This window comes from Camelus ferus, chromosome 1 (assembly GCF_009834535.1).
Source record: "Camelus ferus isolate YT-003-E chromosome 1, BCGSAC_Cfer_1.0, whole genome shotgun sequence".
NCBI classification, from domain to species: Eukaryota; Metazoa; Chordata; class Mammalia; order Artiodactyla; family Camelidae; genus Camelus; species Camelus ferus.
In genome coordinates, this window is record NC_045696.1 from 1,307,192 (window position 1) to 1,313,197 (window position 6,006).

Below are 6,006 nucleotides of genomic sequence, written 5' to 3' on the forward strand. Positions count from 1 at the left end.
ATTAACATGCAAAGTGTTAAAGGTAACAGCCTTTTAAAAATAATTTCAACTTCAACATTTGATATTAACTGTAATTTATATTTTTAAACTTTTTAAAAACTGATTTTTAATAATTTTGGAAAAATATTTTCTGAAAATGTTAAAACATGATACTGTTTTGCTTTGTTTACTTAAATTCACGTTTTTTACAGAAATAGATTCAAATTTTGTAACTTTAATTCAATTATATATTTCATTTGTAATCTTTTGGATCAAGGGCCAGATAAGAAGTGTTTCAGACTTTGTGGCCATGTGTCTCTTGCTGACAAACTCAGCTAGGCTGACGTGGCCCTGTGGTTCGGTGGGGAGAGAAGCTTCTGGCAAAAGCTGTCCCACGTCTGGGGCAGATTCCTTTAGGAAACAGTGAACTCCCTCTTCCAGCCGTCTAAGCTTGGGACTTACATTCGGGGGGTGGGGGGGTGGGGGGGTTACATTCGACGTGACTCTCCAGGACTCGGGACAGGCTGGTGGCAAGTCCCTCAGGGCGGCGCTGCCAGGCTCACTGCTCGCCTGGAGGTGGGCTGGCTGGAGGGTCCCAAAGCCCTGGGTGGGGTGGAGCTGCTGCAGCTCTGTGGCCGCTGGGCTGGAGATGACCTTCTCCCACGGTTCTGCGCTCTGGCTGTGCCCCCCGGGCCAGGCCTGAGACCTACAAGATGCCTTGTTTAGCAAAAGAAGCAGCTGAACGTCACGCAGCCCCTCTCCCTCCAGTCTGACGCAGCCGCTCCGCAGCTCCGATGACAGGTCCTTCCCGACAGCACGCCTCTGGGCCAGCATTCCTGCCGGCCGCCGTCCAGGGGGCCGTGGGAGTTGGGGATTTCTCTCAGGTTCGGGCGCATAGCACAAACCCGACCGAGGAACTCGAAAGCAGCCCACAGGACTCAGAGCCAAGAGAGCCCGAAGCGACCACCGGAAAGGAGGCCACGATCGTCCTCAGTCTCTTTAAATAAGAGGTAAGAAAATCTCTTTGGAGCTCTTTCATAATACGAAGTCACTACTACATTTGAAAATGGGGGCTTTCCATGGGGTTATTAATTATAGCCTTGCCACACATCAGAGCAAGTTAGGCACCTAACCATGAAACGGCCGCACACCGCGGTCACCAGGCTGGAAGGGCACACCGGAGCGCGGCTGCTGGGCCGGGCTGAGCCCTGCGACTCTGTCCCCAGCCACTCCGAGGTGGCACCCACGCAGGCTGCAGCTGCGGCCAATGGGACTGGCCCCAGGGCCTCCTAACGGGCCTGAAACGAGAAGAGACAATTTGGGAAGTGGAGCTGGAACTTGCAGCACTCACTCATCCAAGAGGGAGAGCTCCGACGGCCAGAGTCCCGAGCAGCCCAGATCAAAGCAAACACAGCTTAAAAAAGGTGGGTGGACAGGCCGTCTGGATTCTGGGTTCCTCACGATGCAATGGCACTGGAAGAGGTCGCCCAGGACTGAGGACCACCCCCCAGCCCCTGCAGACTCGTGTTTGAGAAGCAGATTGCTCTGCCTTCTCTCCCTGATCAGTTCTCATAGGGGTTTGGGAGGAAGCTGGGCGCGGTGGGGGGCCCAGTCTCCAGTCTGCCCCCCTCCCCGACCCCAACCCCAACCCCATCTGAGAAGCGGGGGAGGGGGTGGGGAGAGGCCCGGCCGCTCCCTGTGTGCCCGCCAGCCCCTCAGACACAACCCTGGGCGAGGCCACACCGGCAGGGACCAAGCTGCCCTGTGGCTTCCCGCCCCAGGCTGCCTGTCCGCTCCCTTACAGCGAGGAAACCCCAGGTCCTCTGTCTCCTTCACAGCCCTGGTCTGGAAGAGGCGAAAGTTGACACCAAGACAGACCACAATTTATAAGAAGCATATTCATAGAGAGAACAACTTGCCAAGTGGGCACACACTCCCAAACTAAACTCCTGTAGCAGGAATCAGTCCGACACGGTAAGCCTGGTGACCCTGGGTGGCAGAGCCATGCGGGCAGGTTCAAAGGCTCCCATGAGGCGAGGCCCGGCCCGGGCACGCGGGCCCCGTCAGGAGCAGCGGAACCTAACGGCACAGCCTTCCCGGAGGCTGCCAAGTAAGACACCACTGGAAGCAGAAGCACCTTCGCCCCAAACCCGGGAACTGCACTGTCAGGTAACTCGGGGTCACGTCTGGCTGTGAAGGACACAGCTGAGTCTCTCAGGAGGCCTCTGCGTGTCCGCCTGGGGGTCTGCGGGCCACGCAGCCGCTGGAGGCGGGCGTTCCAGCCGCGCTGTCCTGGGCTCTCGGCAGTATTTGTCTCCTTGGTACCGTTCGTCACACAGCAAACTCATTTAACTGCATTTCCTTTCTGCGATGCCCTGGCGTTTGGGGACCTACAGACCCAGGGAGGGCCTGCTCTTCCCCCCCCCCCCCCAGGATAGCCGATTCTGAGAGACAGCAAAGGCCGGGCGTAGTGCGGACACTGCCCTGGGCCTCCGTCCCCCCCACACCAAGCCAAAGTCACCTCTGCCCTCCATCCCTCGGGCCAGGTGCCGGGCCACCGGCACCTCTGCCACAGCCCAGCGCCCGCCGCAACCACTCACACCGGTCAGTGCTAAGCTGGTACTCCGCCCACCTGGAGAGGCTCCCAGTACAGGCCTTCCCCTCCTTTCTGCCTCCTGACCCAATCGGTGGGCAGCCCCGCGCACGAGCACCGCGTGGTGCACAGGAGACAGTGCCGTCCTCGAGACCCGCCTGGTTTGACAAGTCCGCCTGGGCCCCTCTTACCTAAAGGGCACAAGACAGTCTATGAAATGCAGGGACGAGCTGGTCCCCTGCCTGTCACCTCGCACAACCCTACGTCACGTCTGCTCTGCGTTCCTATAAAAACCCAGGTAGAAACGGCGGCTATGTTCACACACTGCCTTCACCTCACGAAGTGACCGTGCACAGTCCACCTCACACAACAAACGCCGTGTTTTCTGCCTTCTGGAAAGGCAGAGCAGCGGAGAGCCCACCGGCACGACGAGGCACACGGGCCCTCAGTGAGGCGAGTCCGTGCGGGGACGGGAGACGCCACTCTCGCCCCGTCTTAGGGCCAGCCCACCTGACGCGACCAGCGTCCAAGGGACGTCCTCACTTTGCGTCCGTCTCCTTTTTCTCCCCCTTTCTTTCTTCTGCTTTTAGAATTATTTAAGAGAAACATAAAAACAGAGCATCTGCGCTCATGAGAATCAGGAAATCCACAGCAGAGTGGCAGTGATTTTGCTGCATCAGATATGGTTTCCATAACCATTAAATCGACGGCTCATAATCTGAAAAAATACTTTAAAGCCCTTTCTCCAATTTTAAAAGTACATCAATCTCGGACTTCAGCTGTCACATCTTTGCAAGCTAATGACTACTGAACTCGAGAAGACTGTCCTAAATAGCCACACGCCATTTAGCATCTGACATGACTGCTATCTCATTAACTTTATTTTTATCTATGTCCTAGAGTCAAGCCTCCAACATTTAGCGTTCCCAGAACATCAGCTTGGGGTAAAACTCTTGAAAACTATCTTTCTACTCTCACAGGAAGGAGAAAAAGGTGTTTATTTCATTAGACAGAATTCTAAACTCTCGAAACGAGCCAGCTAGCCATTGCTTGCTTACGTGTGAGCAACAGCCGGGAAGCGGTAGAGTCCTTGCTGTGGCGTTGAAGTGCCTCAGACGTGTCCGTTACTAGGGAAACCAGCAAACGTCCCCTCACTCGGCTGCTGGACAGCGAGCTCCCCCTCTGCCAGCACTGTCCTCAGGGCCTGGGCTCTGGCGGTGAACGGAGGACACCAACATGCTTGCAGGGCCTCGTGTCCCAGCAGGACGAGGACTCCAACCCATGGGAGCGTCACCAGCAGCTAAAGGACCCCTGCGTCAGCGGAGGACGAGCAGGTGGGAGCACAGCGGGCGCCTGCCGTCCTGAGAAGACCAGGCCCCTAAAGAGCCAGAGACTGAGGCTCCGAGGAGGCCGTGGGGAAGCGAGTTCTGAGCAAAGGGCGGGTGGAGACCCTGAGGCCGCGGCCACAGCTGCAGACCCAGGAACAGCCAGAGGCTGGGGTCCTGGAGGGTCACTGGTGGGCGCTGTGGCCAGAAGTCCCGGCCTGGGGGCAGGAGCGGGCGTGGGAGGGGCTGCCCCAGGGAGACAGGTCGGGGGACCACAGGGCGTGTCCTGTGGCTCGGCTGGCAGGCGGTCTCGAGGGCTGGGTGTGCAGTGGGAAGAGAGGGTGGCCCCAGCTTTTGGCCCGAGAGTTGGGAAGACGGGGCCGCCACGGTCGGAGGACTAGGGGCAGGGAGGGCTGTTGGGAGTTTATAATCTGCCATCTCAAGTTGGAGATGGGGGGATCCCTCCCCAGCGGGCAGACCCGGGTCTGAGCTGGAGGTCCAGCTGCAGGACTCATCTGCCCAGCGTTGGGGAGAATCCCAAGTAATGGGTGGAGACAGGCCCAGAGGAGGGCCGCGACTGAGCCGGAAAGCACCACCCTGGGAGCTTAGAAGAGGGAGCAGCCCCTGAGGCACAGCGCAGGACAAGGTCATTAACTGACCACCACCTGCAGTCGCTACATGTGCATTAGCTCACTTACATGTCACCAAATCTGAGTAAAGGAGACTGAAAGGACTGCACGAGGGGTGGCCTGGACACAGCCACCGTTTGTGTTACAACCATTAGGGATGCCATTCAAGTGTTGAGTGGAGTTGTGCAGTGTACAACCTGCACAACTGTTCAGGGTGGCCATGATTACTGGTCATCAGCTCGAAGGCCAGAGCAGGTCTCCCTGATGGAAGGCCTGCTCTATCTCCTCTAGCTTGGGAGTCAGGGCAAGTTCTACCCTCTCGGTTCCCAGGTGACAGTGACAGTGTCCCAGGCTTATGGGGAGACCCAGTGAGGGACAGGGCAGGACACAGGAGGGGCCACCTCTGCTTCAGCTGCTCTGTGACAGGGGCCTGCCAGTGGGGAGGCAAAGTGACCTGTCCAAGGTCACAGCTGGGCTCCGAGTCCAGGACCCTCCAAGCTCGCCCTCAGCTCTCTGCATTCCTGCAGCCCACCCGCTACAGCGAGAGCACGGCTGCTCGGTCTGTTGGTTTAATTAGCTAAAGTTCCCCCAGTAATAAGTCAAAGAAACACACACACACTTCTCTAAAGGAACGCACTTCGATATTCTACGTTGAAACGGTTTCAGGCAGGTTAGGACAGGTATAGCTTTCGGTCTGCTTGCAACATTCCTCCACTCAGTTAGAATCATGAACTCAGCTAAGCTTTCTCCATTGTCTTCCAAGGCGACGTTACCAAGGAATTTAGATTAAAATGAAAACTACATTGTTCAAGTCAGTACAGCAGGTGTTAGATTTGAAAAAAGAAAAAAGAAGAAGAAGTGGGGGGGAAGGAAGTGAAGGCCCCTAAAATTAGCTCCAATGGTCTAAAGCCACTTAAAGCCAGAGGCAGCCACTGACGGCGGCCCACGGATAAATGCTGGCCACAGAGGCCACGCCCAATCCGAGAGGCCTGGGGCTGCGCGGGGAGGGTTCTGACTCCTGGTCGCAGATGAAGGGAAGCATGAAGCAGATGCTGTTACCAAGCTGGATCACAAACGTGGGACGGAACTAGGTGGACAATGGTAGCCCTGGTTTAAACGGGTGCCTCCTGAAAGAATACTTCTGAAGCATCCTTTAAAAAATGCCTTCTTACTGGTCATTAGAAACAAAGTAGAATACAAAGTAAATCCGGCTGGTCCTTGAAAGAAGACGGAGCAAGTCTGCTCACTCCAGGGTGGAAGACCTTGGCCGAGCTGCTCTGCTTGTAAGTGCTCCCAGGGTTGTTTGGTTTGGTTTGGTTTTGAACTGGGGGTTGATGAAAGAAATGACATGAATGTATGTATGTACGAGGAATGTACGAAAGGGACAAAAATGATCAGATCTGACAAAAACCTCAAACAAGACTAAATGGAAAAGGAAAAACTTAAGAACAGACTAGAGACAAGACAGCCCAGACCCACA

General features: G+C 55.8%; 1 protein-coding gene across 7 annotated transcripts in view; it reads right to left on the reverse strand.

Moving 5' to 3' along the window:
• Positions 1-6,006, reverse strand: part of ADARB1 (adenosine deaminase RNA specific B1) — a 113,752-nt gene that overhangs the window by 55,288 nt on the left and 52,458 nt on the right. The window lies entirely within an intron of this gene.